The sequence below is a fragment of the Ornithorhynchus anatinus genome, chromosome 16 (genome assembly GCF_004115215.2).
Source record: "Ornithorhynchus anatinus isolate Pmale09 chromosome 16, mOrnAna1.pri.v4, whole genome shotgun sequence".
Taxonomy (NCBI): Eukaryota; Metazoa; Chordata; class Mammalia; order Monotremata; family Ornithorhynchidae; genus Ornithorhynchus; species Ornithorhynchus anatinus.
The window spans coordinates 46377016-46392530 of record NC_041743.1 but is presented as its reverse complement, the minus strand read 5'-3'; the positions used below and the strand labels follow the sequence as shown (position 1 = coordinate 46392530).

At 47.1% G+C, this 15515-nt stretch overlaps 1 long non-coding RNA gene across 1 annotated transcript; it reads right to left on the bottom strand.

Moving 5' to 3' along the window:
- Positions 1–1566: 1566 nt before the first annotated feature.
- On the bottom strand, positions 1567–4461 carry LOC114817508. Its single transcript, XR_003765371.2, has 3 exons — positions 4372–4461; positions 2827–2963; positions 1567–2408 (listed from the first exon to the last, which is right to left on the bottom strand). It is a non-coding gene; the product is annotated as an uncharacterized LOC114817508 (long non-coding RNA).
- Positions 4462–15515: the final 11054 nt, after the last annotated feature.

Sequence of the window (15515 nt, the reverse complement as noted above, 5' to 3'; positions counted from 1 at the left end):
GACTTCACTATGCTCTAACCTATTCTTTCACTGGGCCCCTCATTCCATTCCACCAAACATCAGGGCATTAGGGCTGGCATCCTTAAGGCCAAAAGATACCCCAAACCTTCTGCATATGGCAGTCAGTTACACAGTGCTTGCATTTTCCACTCTCCAACCTTTATGTGACTTACTCACTGCACCTCATTCTCTCACCCCGACATCCATCTCACCCTAAAATCCCCATAATTCAGTTTCACAGAAGATGATCAAGTAGACCAACTTCCCTGTCTCTCTCCAAATCACCTGCCACCCCTCTTACCTAGAAGTGACTGTTTGACACAGAGGAGTCCCTTTGTGGGAGACCGAGGATGTACAGAGACTCTGGAGACAGGACTGTGAGCACCCAAAGATTAGACCTGTCTATAGAATTAAGGGCCCCAGGTCTTCTCAGAAGAAGCAGCGTGGCTCACTGGAAAGAGCACGGGCTTTGGAGTCAGAGTTCATGGGTTCGAACCCCGGCTCTACCACTTGTCAGCTGTGTGACTTTGGGCAAGTCACTTAACTTCTCGGTGCCTCAGTTACCTCATCTGTAAAATGGGGATTAAGACTGTGAGCCCTACGTGGGACAACCTGATTCCCCTGTGTCTACCCCAGCGCTTAGAACAGTGCTCGGCACATAGTAAGCGCTTAACAAATACCAACATCATTATTATTATTATTATTATTATTCTCAGACCCACAGTCAAGTCAAATAGACTCAGTTCCCTGCACAGAGCCCCAGACCCCATTTCCAGGTGCAGCTTCTGTGTCCACAGTGGCCTCCTCTTCCTCTCTGCTCTCTCCCCCTGCCCCGTTAACCTTAATCCCTTTTTCCTCACACACACACACACACAAAAAAGCCAAAAACCAAACACCTTCCTTTTGAGGTGGTGATATAGATTACAGCTCCCTCTCAATGGCAGGACAGGTCTGAGGTTTGATCCGATGATCCAAAATGGCACAGGAATGGTCCTTGAGGCCAAGAAATGTATCAGGCACCTGCTGCAGAGAGTAATATAGTGAGTAAATATATTTTCTTGGTCATCCCATCCCAATCTGTGCACTGTACATTTGGAACTCAAGCAGGTGTGACATTAGAATGCTTAGGAGTATGTAAAATAGGTGAGGAAAGTTTAGGGACAGGGCAAGTCCAGGGACTTCAGGGATCACCAAAGCCTTTAGTAGGAGTATTTAAACTCTTCTTAAGTGCAAAGCCCTGTATTGTACACTGGCAACTCATTTAAAAAAAGATAGGGAAAACTGCAGATTTAAAGGCAGGAGTTAAGTCTAGCCAAGAGAGTAAAGGCAGTAGGCATGGGAGTTCATGTTGGAGGGGAACTGCTGTTTCTGAGCAGGGGACAACACAAAGTTAAATTCCTTCTCACCTCTTGAGATGTTCAAGACGGTCCAAAGGCCCACATTCCCTCCCAACGGTGATCTGCAGCATCAGGGCAGATATAGAAGAGATCCTATGGTGCTCCTGAGGGCTGAAAGAGTGGGAGGAAGTGCAAACAATGCAGTTTCTCTAAATGAGACATTCCTCCACCTCCAAATCAACCCTTTTAGCAAAATGCATATAAAAAAGGACAGCCAATGATACCCTGGCTTCTCCACTCATCTCTACACCCCCAAGCTAGGGAAGTCCTGGACAGCGGACAAGAGGTCTGAGGCAACTGGTAACCAGAGGTCTGAGAAGGCCGGCAGTACCCAGCTACAGCTTTCTATACTCCATCAAAACCCAGGTAGGAAGCTAGAATTCCTGACTGACTTCGACTACCCCACGCTTCTGTATATAGCAATGTCAATTTCAAGGACAATGCCTGCATTTTCACCTCTCCAGCCTCTATGCAGCTTACTCACAGCACCTCATTCTCTCTCTCACCACAGACATCGATCTCAAGTCCCTATAATTCAGTTTCTCAAGAGAGGATAAAGGACACTGTAACCTTCCCTGCCTCTTTCTTCAGAAGCGACCGCCTGACAGCAGAATCCCTTCGTGGGAGACTGAGGGTGTACAGCGTGGATCTGGAGACAGAACTGTGAGCACCCAGAGATTAGACCCAACTATAGAATTAAGGGCCCCGGGTCTTCTCAGACCCACACTCAAGTCAATCAGCACTAGTGCCCTGCACAGAGCCCCAGCACCCAGGTCTGGAAATATCTTCTGAGTCCACAGTGGCCACCTCTTGATCACAGCTCTCTTCCCCAACCCAGTTAACCCCAGCTCCTTTCATTCTCACACACACAAAAATAAATAAAACCTTCCCTTTGAAGTAGAAATACAGCCCACAGCTGCATCTCAACAGCAGGGCAGATCTGAGATTTAATGCAATGGTCCAGATGGCTGAGGTATCGTCCTTGAGGCTGGGAAATATACTGGGTATCCACTGTAAAGAGAATAAGAGCTAGTAAATATCTGCTCTCAATCATCCCACCCCAACCTGTCCACTTTCAGGAATTGTCAGGGAGGCTATGGGACTTGTAGGAAGATAATGTAAACCTGGGATGGATAGCTTTCTTTTTTTGTTGGGTGTGGTGGGGGGGAGTGTAGGTAAGACTAGTGAACAAGAGAGGATATGAGTGAAGCATAGGTAATTGAAAATTTTAAGATTAGTCTTCAACTAATCTTGATTTGACAGATTGGTCAGGCAAGTCAGGGAACAATGGGGAATGGTGAAGAATCTATGAGGAAGACTTGGCGACAGGGAAAAGTTCAGTGGCTTCAGGTATCAGACCCTTGGGTAGTAGTGATATTATTTATTGAATACTTAAGTGCAGAGCACTATATTAAGCACTGATAGTTACCTCAGTGACAAGTAGGGAATGAGAAAAACTGTGGATTTAAAGCCAGAGTTAAATCTTGAACACAGGGTGAAGGCAGTAGGCAAGACAGCTTCCCTCTGTGGCACGAAAGCAGGAAGGTAGGAGATATGTTGATGCTCCTGGAGGCTCAGAAGGAAATGGGAAGAAGTGCAGACAATTCAGTTTCTCTAAAGGATACATTCCTCCACCATCCTCATATCAACCTACTGTTAAAATTGTATGAGATGACACCCATAGGCACCCTGGATTCTCCACTCTGCCCTCCCCCACCCCTTGGCTAGCTAAGGCCTCCAACACAGACAACAAGAGGACTCCAGGGCAACTGCTGAATAAATGGGGTTGAGGGAAAAAACTTGCAATACCCAGGGCCATTTCTGCTTTCTCTACCCCAACTCAGGAAGGAGGCTACAGGGCTCTAGAGAAGAAGGGGGTGGACACACACACACACACACACACACATACACAGTCTTGACACTGACCTCTCATTTCCCTGGGAGCATCCCCTTATAGATATGGAAAAGGTCCCTTCTGCAGGTGCTACAGATGTGCAAAGCAGGTCCAATGAGGACTGTTCACTATGCTCTACCCTACTCTGGCACTGGACCCCTCTCTCCCACAAGAAAGGATCAGACCTGTAGGGCCGATATTCTTGACTCTAAAGATACCCCACACTTCTGTATACTGGGGAAAAAAAAGTCAATAGTACTAATGCATGCAACTTCAGCTCTCCAGCCTCTATGCAACTCATTCACTTTACCTCAAATTGTCTCACACTGTTTCCCCAATTCTGTTTCTCAGAAGAGAATCAAATAGACAGTGACCTTCTCTGCCTCTCTAAAGCACCTCATTCCTCTCTTCTCCAGAAGCAATTGACATAGAAGAGTCCCTTCATGGGAGACTGAGGATGTCCATAGTGACTCTGGAGACAGGACTGTGAGCACACAGAGGTTAGACCCATCTATAGAATTAAGGGCCCCAGGTCACCTCACCCCCACAGTCAAGTCAAAACACAGCTATTCCCCTGCACAGAGCGAGAGCGTGCGAGTGTGTGTGTGATATATTCTCTATCTGTTGCCGACTTGTTCATCCCAAGCGCTTAGTACAGTGCTCTGCACATAGTAAGTGCTCAATAAATACTATTGAATGAATGAATGAAATATATATATATATATACATATACATATATACACACACACGGTGGCTTCCTCTTCCTCACTACTCTCTTTCCCAACCCAGCTAACCCTAAGCCCCTCTTCTCTACACACACCAAAAATAAAAACCAAAAAAACCAAGACCTTCCCTTTGAGGTAGCAGTACAGCACACTACCCTATCAATAGCAAGGCAGGTCTGAGAATTGACCTGGTAGTCCAGATGATAGAGAATTGGTCTTCAGGGCCAGGAAATGCATCGGGCAGCCTCTGTAGAGAGTGTAATAGCCTTTGTTATCCCACCCTAACCTGTGCATTACCAGGAGTTGAGGCTGTGGGACTTTCTGCCAGGTCTGAGCCATCTGCACAAACACACACCTGTCGGGGATTCACTGCTGAGGCATCCTGGTCTGATGAAGGTTTTGGTTTCTCACCATGAACTCTGTCCAGAGAAGGAGCACATCAAGTTGCCAGACACTAATGTTTCCAAGAGAAAGAATCAGGGGAAAGAAGGTTAGTGGTTTCAGACAACCGCCTTTTTGTGCGCACACACTCAGTTTTCCCACCTCCCACTGATCCCTACACCATAAGCGGTGAGGTCTATGCAGACAGACCAGTAACAATCTGAATGCAAAACTGTTCTATTAGTAGTTAGCAACTCCCTCCAAAATCTAATTCAGGAGGGATTTGTACTCTAGAGAGAGATCCAACCCCAATTCAGCAAAATTCAGTTTGCAGTACAATGCTTATCTGCACCTGTGATACCAGTCTTAGAATTCTGCTTTTCAAAGATGGAGAGTAGACTTTCTGATAATCTTCCTGCTTGACTCCACACACCCTACACTTCCAGAAGCCACCATTGGCAGGCCCTGATTTTCTCTGTGGCTGCAGAGGATGTGCAAGGTGACTCTGCAGAGAGGACTGTGGGCACAGGGAGGTTGGACCCATCTATAGAATTAAGGGCCCTGGGTCTTAGTCCCACAGGCAAAAGCAGAACCAATTCCCTGCACAGAGCCCCAGGCCCAGTTTCCCAAACCAGCCTGCATGGTGGCAATCTCCTCCTTACTAACCTTCCCTAGAAGCTATTCCCATTATTCCCAAGCACACACACACACACAAAAAGAGTCCTTCCCTTGGGGGTTGCAGCATCACCCACAGTTCAATCTCACTGGTGGGCAAGTCTGAGGATTGACTTGACTGTGTCTACACTGCATGGGGATGGTCCTCAAGGCCAGGGTGATGTATTGAGTAGCATGTTTGGAGATAGTTGGTCAGATTCCTAAGTCATCTTACCCCAAGCTGAGCATTGCAGGACTTGTGTGAGTCAGCAAGACATGGAGTCAACAGGGGTTGGGGTGGGAGGGAAAAATTACTTGGTACTCATCAGCAGCAAGACCTCCTCTGGGTGCCTGAAACATCACTTTGATGCAATGTAGTTGTTACTGGAGCTTCTCCACTGGTCCTGCCTCAAGTCCATTTGGGGATAGGGAACCTGGTTTTAATTGGCATACATAGATTAATGAATTTGAAGGAGTAGGTTCCCCCATCCTGACCCATGAGGCCCTCATCTGTCACCCAACATTTCACTTGCCAAGACACTCAGTTCTCTCAGCTGGGGGTGGGGGGAAAGAAAGGAGAGTTCTCTTCAAACACTCCCCCAACCCCCATGCTGATCAGTACAGCTAAGCTGACAAACTCTCAGCTCTGTTAATACTTAGTTGTACCCATCTTTCACCTCAGCAAAATGGAGCCAGGGGTCTGCAGTTTGGCCAGCTGAATAGGTAGAGAAATAAAGTAGGTTACAGTTTGGGTCAGTGACAACAAGAGTGTAGAGTAGGGTGGGAAGGGAAGGATTGAAAATGTGTATATTCTGCCATCTGTGGAAAGGTGAGCAGAAGGGCTGTAATTGAGACAGGCAGAAGGAATCAGGAGTAGAGTCAGGGGATTGTGATTGGATACAAGTGGAAAAAGGTGAGGTTAGAAGTGAGCATTACCTGGAAAGGAGATTCAGTTTATCTATGCTAAACAGAGCAGTTTAGAGAGTTTGGAGGTGAGTGGAAGCCAGCTGCAGGAATATATGTAAAAGGGAAAGTGGCAGAAGGATCCTTAATATGATGACTCAAAGTAACTGAGTTGGATGCAAGAAATAAAGGAGGGGGGTAGGAAAGAAGAGAGAAGAAAAAAAAAAACACCGGTTACTTAACTGCAGAGATTGGCCACCAACAGCCAAGTGATCCACAGGCTTTGGGTCATGGATAACTCTGAAACCCAACACACATAATGAGTCAGGTTAAAGTAGTGTAGCCATATGTTGACAATTGACAGATGAGTCACCCTAGCCTCCAAGCCCCAACCCAAGACAACTCCCTCCCTCTTTACAAACCACATCTCCCAACAAGTGCCCACAATCTCCCCTCCCCCCAAAAAAACATCTCTTACCTCCCTCTAGCCAAGTCTCCATGCTTTCACTTATCCAGCCTAAAAAACACAAAGGAGCATTCCACTATGCAAAAAAGACTGAAGAAACCCAGTCTAAAGCGAGTGATGTCCCTGGAGACTTATATGGAGCAGGGAGGGGGCGGGGGGGGGGGGGGCAGGAGCCTCGCATCCCCTTGAGTCAGAGCACCTGGAGAGATCAGGTGGTTGGGGGAGGGATATCAGTGGAGGAGGAGGATGATGGTGGGGATCAAGAAGGGGTTAGAATCTAGGAGTAGGAGCACCTGGGAGTGAGGACCATCACTGGAGGAGGGGGTGACAATGGAGGGTAAAGTCTAGTAGTCACCCCAGAACCAACCCAGATGAATCCATTTTCCTCAAAAACAGTCATCACGTAGGACCAACTGGCAATCGATAGTTTTACAAAGGGCTCAATCCACTAGGCCATGTTACTTCCCTCAGTTCTGTGCTCTATCCACAGGGCCACATTGCCTGGCCACACAGATTAGACCAAACTCCTATCACTCTTTCCATGGCCAACTATCTGCCCAGAGCCACAGAGGGTTAAGTTTTTCCCAACATTCCAAGCCAATGAAAGGCTGGTGACTTTGTGGGGTCCCCTTGGCCGTCAGAACCCTCATCTCCTTTCCAGGATGGTACTGGGAGAAGAAGGAGATAGGGAGAGAAGGCCGGGGAGTTGGGTTTCCAGCCCCACTCCATCTCTCCTGCAGCACAAAAGCCTCATCGTTCCTTCTCTGCCCAAAGCCCAAATAAATCAGATAATCTCATGTTCCAAATATTGTTGGCTTTACAAGAATACTTGGGAATCCAAAAGGCATCACACAGACCTTTTTTTATGCATCTATGCATTTATCTCTAGTCAATCTATCTTTGGATTGCCTTATTCTTATGACTGCATGAACAAAATAATCTTTATTTTTACTTCTGCAGCATGTAAGTGGGTTAAAAAATTAAATAAAAAGCCAGAACTGTCAATTCAGTCTGCTTAAAAATGGTTGGGTTTACTACAAAATTGATTCTGAAAATGTTCCCACTTTTATGTATTACTTATTAACCTAAATAATAATAATAATTATGGTATTTAAGCACTTACTATGCACCAAGCACTTATTTTGTGCAAAATAACATCTAAACCAGTATATAAAAATAGAAGTATCCCCCTTTTCCATCTTAAAGGTCCTTCAGATGACCCAACCACCATTCCTGCTTTACTCTGAAAGGATTTAATGTTTTGTCTCAGGTATTTTATTCAGGAGCATGTTGTCTTCTCTTTTGTAAAGTTGGAGATGGAGAAAATGAAGCTAAAACCCCAAAGCTAAATACTTACCTTGGGAAGAAGTTATTTTGGCAAAGACATTTCCACTTCAAACCTACCCCCAATCTTTTCTATTTGATTCTAAGCCACAGGAGTTTCTCATTAGGTCTCCAAGTGCTTAAACCTGGGCAAGAAGACAATGCTTTCCACTCTTGCGGTTCACGAAAATAGGAGTTCAAGACAACTCCTTTTGTGAATAAACTATATGCAACTCCTTGAGGGGTTGAGAGAAGGAGAGGAGGGAGTTAATTTGCTGGGAAATGATGTTAGTTTTTGTATTGACCTTTTTTAGGATTGTGATGCCTCACATTGTAATGGTTTGTTTTGCTTTTCCCTTCCTCTTACTAATTTTGGAAATCCTTATTTAGATATTATGACTGTGTTTGTGTTCTTGGTAAACACTTAATAAACTAGATTGATCTTTGGCAAGAGCTGTACTATATAAAACAAATAAAACCTCAAATAACTGTTGTTCCAGATCATTTTTCTGAAAGTGTAATTGCATTTTTTTTCTCCTGGCTGGTGAAGTGGGTTTCCCAGTAATGGTTTATTATTCTGTTTTTTTTCCACAATGCATGTATAGCAGGGTTGTTTTCCGTCTCCTGACAGACCTACAGCCTCCGGTAGCAATTCTTTTCCAGCAATGGTTTGTAATCCTAATAACCATGATACTTTAGGAAACAAAGTGGAAATATTTTTCCTTAGGTTAATTAGAGTATTAAAATCCCCAACTTTGTATTTTTCCCTAAAATACAAAGGAGACCTTATGGCAAGGAAAAAAAGAGTTACAGTTTTATTGCATATTAGAAGTTGTTTGGAGCAGAAGGGAGGAAATGTATTAAATAATATTGAGCAGACCTTTGGCTTCTTTAAGAGGCTACTGTTATTCTTTTTCGAGATGAGAAAATTATTCAATCCAGTCCTCTCCTTTCATGGACATGGCATTTTGACATATGGACCTAACTGTGGTATTTTTTTTACTGTATTCCAGACCTCTTTCCCTACGGATGTCAGAGCAGTGGGTACATTTTTCAAGAATTTTGAGGTAGAGGAGGGCAAGAAAGTCAATTCTACTTCTTTCCTGTCCCTTCCATTGTGTATTCAATTCTACTTCTTTCCTGTCCCTTCCATTGTGTACTCATTTCTAATGGGTCTCCTCCTGCACCAGTTCCGGGCCCTGATGTCGTCCATACCACATACAGTGTTCAGGTTCTCTAGACTGTAAGCTCCCTGTGGGCAGGGAATGCATCTGTTTATTGTTGCACTGTCCTCTCCCAAGTGCTTAGTACAGTGCCCTGCACACCGTAGGCACTTGATAAAAACAGAGTGACTGACTTGAGTAGGAGCACCTGGGTGGGGAGGGCCCGGTAATGCCATGGGAAAAAGGCATAGAGGCTTCATGGGAAGAAGGGATGACCATGGAGGAAGGGTCTAGGAGTAAAAGCTTAGTATGGTGCCTTGCGCACAGTTGGTGCTCAATAAATCCGACTGAATGAATTAATTAATTCTAGACTATGAACTCTCTAGAGAAGCAGCATGGCTCAGTGGGAAGAGCACAGGCTTGGGAGTCACAGGTCATGGGTTTGAATCCCAGCTCTGCCACTTGTCAGCTGTGTGACTGTGGGCAAGTCACTTATCTTCTCTGTGCCTCAGTTACCTCATCTGTAAAATGGGGATTAAGACTGTGAGCCTCACGTGGGACAAGCTGATTACCCTCTATCTACCCCAGTGCTTAGAACAGAGCTCTGCACATAGTAAGCACTTAACAAATACCAACATTATTAGTATTATTATCTAGACTGTGAGTTCGTTATTGGCAGGGACTAGGTCTGTTTGTTGTTATATTGCACTCTCCCAAGCGCTTAGTACAGAGCTTTGCACACAGGGCTCAATAAATCGGATTGAATGAATGAATGAGTCGCCCTGGGGTAACCCCAGCTGAGCCCACTTTTTCAAAAACCATTCTCATGTGGGGCTAACTGTCTGACATTTGATCATTTTACCAGGGGGGAAGGACCCGACTCCCTTACAAAGTGAATATTCCCTTTCCCAGTCAGTCAAGTGTATTTATTGACAGTTTACTGTGTGCAGAATACCATACTGAGCACTTGGGAGAGTACAGTGCAAGAACAGACTGACACATTCCTTGCCCACAACTGACAGTCTAGTGTCCAATCCAACTTGCTTATATTTACGCCAGCATTTAGTACAGTGCCTGGCACACAGTAAGTTGAAGCAGCATGGTGTAGTCGATAAAGCCTGGGCCTGGAAGTCAGAAGGTCATGGGTTCTAATCCTGACTCTGCCACTTGTTTGCTGTGTGACCTTGGGCAAGTCACTTCATTTCACTTGTCTGGGCCTCAGTTACCTCACCTGTAAAATGAAGATTGAAACGGTGAGGCCCACGGGGGATAGGGACTGTGACCAACCTGATTTGCTTGTATCCACCCCAGGACTTAGTACGGTGCCGGGCATATAGTAAGTGCTTAATAAATACCATCATCATTATCATTAATAACAAATACCACAATTACTAGGGGGGGAGACAGACACTAGTAAAAATAAATTTCTACTGACACTGGCATCAATCTTGACCTTCCAAATGAGCAGGGAGTGGGATGTGGCAGGGGGTGAGCTGGACCAGAAAAAGGGAGCAGGAGGAGTTGGAGGAGAGAGGAACATTCATTCAGTCAGTCATATTTAAGCACTTAATGTGTGCAAAGCACTGTACTAAGCACTTGGGAGAGGACAATACAACAATAAACAGGCATATTCCCTGCCCACAGCGAGCTGACAGTTGCTGTGTTGCACTTTCCAAGTGCAGAGTACAGTGCTCTGCACACAGTAAGTGCCCAGTAAATATGATTGAATGAATAAATTAATTACTAGCGGGAGCAGAACTTGGTGAGGAGTACGGGGTCTTGCTCCCCTCTCCAGAGACCCCTCCACTTCTCCTGAAGCCCTAGCTACACCTGGGCTCCAGACCTGCTCCCCTCCCTGCTCCTCGCCCCTGGCAAGGAAGAAAGCTGCATCCGATCAGGAGCCCTGATGTTTCCCAGGGGATTCGCTTCCAGAAGGGAAGTGAGGGGAAAACCTGGCCGGTCTTGCCTTGGAGGAGGGAAGCCCACTCGGTTCCGGACCCGCTCTCCCTTTTGCTGGGCTGGGAAAGGAGCAGTAGCTCCTGCCGGGTCTGGGGAAGGAATGAAAGTGCTCGACATAGGGACAGAGGGATGCAGGGGATGTGGGAGAGTTAATAAATTGATCGATCGTATTTATCGAGCGCTCACTGTGTGCAGAGCACTGCACTAAGCACTTGGGAGAACCCACGCTAATCATCTGGAGAAGCACCGTGGCTTAGTGGATAGAGAACGGACCTGGGAGCCAGGAGGTCATGGGTTCTAATCCCGGCTCTGCCACACATCTGCTGTGTGACCTTGGGCAAGTCACTTCATTTCTCTGGGTCTCAGTTACCTCATCTGTAAAATGGGGATTAAGAGTGAGAGCCCTGTAGGGGACTGGGACTATAGCCAACCTGACTAACTTGAATGTGCCCCAGTGCTTACAACAGTGCTCGGCACACAGTAAGCGCATAACAAGTACCATAATAATAGTAATAATTATGGTATTTGTTAAGCGCTTACTATGTGCCAGGCACTGTACTAAGCACTGGGGTGGATACAATCATATTGGGTTGGACACAATTCCTATCCCATATGGGGCTCACAATCTCAATCCCCACTTGACAGAGGACATAACTGAGGCCCAGAGAAGTGAAGTAACTGACACTTCTCATTTCTTTCTGCCTCTGGATATTCTCCCGTAACTCAAAACTCAACATGCCCAAAACTGAATGTCTCATCTTCCCTTGCAATTTTCCCATTTCTGGTCTCCCGAGCCCACAACCTTGGTGTTATCCACTCACCACTCTCCTTTTGACCTGTATATTTAATCGGTCATTTAATCTGGCCGATTCTATCTCTAAGCCACCTCCAGAATTTGCTCCTTCTTCTCCATCCAGGCTAATACCACACTGGGTCGAGCACTTTAGACTTCTCCCACCAACTATTGCATCATCCTCCTCCTCTCAGTCCTCCTTACCTCCAGCCTCTCCCCGTCCAGTCTATAGTCCACGCCATTGCCCAAATCATTTTTCCAAAATGGGATTTTGTGCACATTTCCCTACTCCTCCATATGCTCATTCAATGGCTGCCCATCCATTTCCCCATCACTGTCAGTCAGAGCACTCAGTAACCTGTTTCCCCCTTTCCCCATGACCTAGTGGAGTGAGTATGGGCCTGGGAGGCCCAGGACCCAACTAATCCCAACTCTGACAATTACATGCTGTGTGACCTTGGGCAAATCACACATCTGTGCCTCTGTTTCCTCATACCAGTTCTCCCACCTACTTAGACTGTGAGACCCACATGGGACAGGGACTGTGCCTCATCTGGATTTACCTACATCTCCCAGCACTTAGCTCAGTGGCCGGCCCATACTAAAGCCTTAATACCGCCATTATTACTCATCACGATGTATCCGGGCTCCTCTCCTTCTCCAAACTAGCCTGCACACTTTGTTCTTCTAACACTGTCTCTCGTTCTCATCTCGCCTGTCTTCTATCCCTCGTTCGCAGCCTCCCTCTTGCCCGGAACGCTCACTTTACATAGCCGACAGACCAGCGCTCTCCTCATCTCCAAGCCCTAGTGAACTCACATATCTTCCCGGAAGCCTTCCCTGAGTAAGCTTTCTTCCCCATACCCTATTTTCCCTCCCTACCACTTCACCCTTTCACCTAGTCCCCACCCCAGAAACACTTTGGAATTCACCCCACCCCCACAGAATTTATGTAGAGAAGCAGCACGGGGAAGCGGAAAGAACATAATTATTATGATTAACTCTGTCACGCGTCCTCTATCTTCTTCTCGGCTTTGCTCTTCTTCTGCCATCCCCTCCCTCTGTCTCTACACTACCCCTATACAACTGGCACTGGAGCCAACCGATCAACTTGCACTTGACACCTTAGAAGCACTCGATAAATATTCTTACGATCATTTCTAGGCTGTGCTCTTAATAAATATAATTATTGAGATACAATTAATAATAATTTATTTCTAGGTTAGGCTTTGATTTGTTACATTTCAAATTGTAATTTCAAAAAAGTGCCGTAGAATGCCATGGATTGATTGACTGCTTGATTGAATGATGGAGCGGCTCCGGCCCCTCGGGGGCAGTAACGGGGCTGACCTGGGAGCTGGGGTGGCAGGACTCCTTGCCCTCCGGGGGTCGGGACGAAGGTCGGACGGTGGACGGTGGACGGTGGACGGTGGGCGGCGGCGGGCGGCGGGCACCGGGCGGGAGAAACCGGCTGCGGTTATATAGGGGTGGGCCAGCAGAGGCGGCCGCGGTGCCGGCGGGCGGAACCTCCTGGATCGCCTCCCTTTCATCCTTGGTCTGGGTCGGAAGCCCCGCCCCCGGGGGGGGGGGCTCACCCCTCCCCACCCCCACCCCCGCGACGCTGCCCGGACAGAAGCCCCGCCCCCTGTGGGTGGCCAATCAGTCGATCATTCGGTGGCATTTATTGAGCACTTTCTGTGTGCAGAGCAGTGTATCAAGCACTTGAGAGAATACGATGTAATAGCGTTGGAAGATATGAGAAGCAGTGTGGCTCAGTGGCAAGAGCCCGGGCTTGGGAGTCAGGGGTTCTAATCCCGGCTCTGCCGCTTGTCAGCTGTGTGACTTTGGGCAAGTCACTTCACTTCTCGGTGCCTCAGTGACCTCATCTGTAAAATGGGGATTAAAACTGTGATCACCTTGTATTCCCCCAGAGCTTAGAACAGTGCTTTGCACACAGTAAGCGCTTAACGAATACCAACACAATAATAATAATATGTTCCCTGCCCTTAAAGCGTTCACAGTCTAGTGGGGGAGAAGTAATAAGGCCTAGTGGGAAGAGCACGGGCCTGGGAATCAGAGGACCTGGTTCTATTTCTGACTCGGCCACGTGTCCATTGTGTTACCTTGGGTAAAACACTTCCCTGTGCCTCAGTTCCCTCATCTGGAAAATGGGGATTAAGGCTGTGAGCCCTATGTGGGGCAGGAACTGTGTCCAACCCGATTACCTTCTATCTGCCCCAGAGTTTAGTACAGGACCTGGCATATAGTACGTGTTTAACAAATATCACAATTGTTATTATTATTGAATAAAAGGAGCAAATCCAAAGGCAGGTATTGAATCAACATTTTACAGGTGAAGAAACTGAGGCACAGGGAAGTTTATTGACTCGTCCAAGGTCATAAGGCAGGCAAGGAGTGGAGCTGGGACTAGAACCCAGGTCTTCAGCCTCCCAGGACTGGACTCTTTCCCCCTCGGTCACACTGCCCAAACTAAAGTTTTAAGAAAGTTTAAAATGCAACCTTCCCGAAGATCACGCCCCTTCTGATCTGTTCAGGAGGCTCAGAATCTGAGAAGCCTGGCCCAACTGTCTACTGGACTGGGCTGGTGGAAAAGATCCAGGAAGAAACTCTCCTGGTGATCATTGCCTGAATTAGCAGGAAGCTCTTCAAACCTGTTGAGCTTCAAATATGGCCCAGTTTTTCAAAACCTAAGGGTAGAGTCAAACTAAGGGGAAAGTGAGGAAACCAAAACCATCTTCACTCTTCCCTGAACCCAGTTCACGAAGCCCCAGTTGTGAGAATCATAATAATAATGTTGATATTTGTTAAGCGCTTACTATGTGCAGAGCAGTGTCCTAAGCACTGGGGTAGATAGAGGGTAATCAGGTTGTCCCACGCAAGGCTCACAGTCTTAATCCCCATTATACAGATGAGGTAACTGAGGCACAGAGAAGTTAAATGACTTGGCCACAGTCACACAGCTGACAAGTAGCAGAGCTGGGATTCGAACCCATGACCTCTGACTCCCAAGCCCGGGCTCTTTCCGCTGAGCCACGCTGCTTCTCTAATCATGTCCTGAGGTTCACGGCATGAAGCCAGCACCCCCTTTTTTCTGGTACCCCTGTTTTTACTGTTCTTCTGGGGGACTGGGCCACGAAGACCCAAAGGAGCAGATTCAAATCCAAAGTTCGTGGCGGGAAGCCAGTCCCAACCCTTTGTTGGCAGCTATATTTTTATTTTACTTCCCGGCAGCTGGGCCGTGAAGACCCAGTGGGGAAGACTCAAATTTGGGGTTTAAGGCTTGAGACCTGCCCGGCCCCCCCTTTGTCAAAACCCAGAGTTTTATTGTTCTTTCCCTGTGACGGAGCCACGAGGACCCAGATGCAAAGATTCAAATCTGGGTAGCATGAAGTCAGCTCAACATTCTGCTAGCCTACTTATTTTTGATCCCTCTCCTGGCACCCGGACCGTGAAGAGGGGTCTAATCTGGGGTTCATGGCTTGAAGGCAGTCCCCCATTTACCAGGACCCATATTTTTGTTGTTCTTTCCTGGGCCTGGGCCACGAGGCTCCCAAAAGGAAGTTTCATCTGGGGTTAGGATTAGTGTGAGGTCACACCGCGGGCAAGGAACGGAGCTGGCATTAGAAGCGGGTCCTCTGACTCCCAGGGTTAGGGTTAGAGTTAGGATTAGGGTTATGGGTTCCGTACCTAAGTGTCGTGGTGGTGAGAGTGCGGCGAAAAAAAAGGGGCAAATCCAAGTGCAAGGCTTAGGGTTGGAGTTAGTTCAGACGGCAGGGAAAGGACGGAGCTGGGATTCAAATCCAGCTGGGTCCCGCACCGGGCTGTCCCAGACGCAG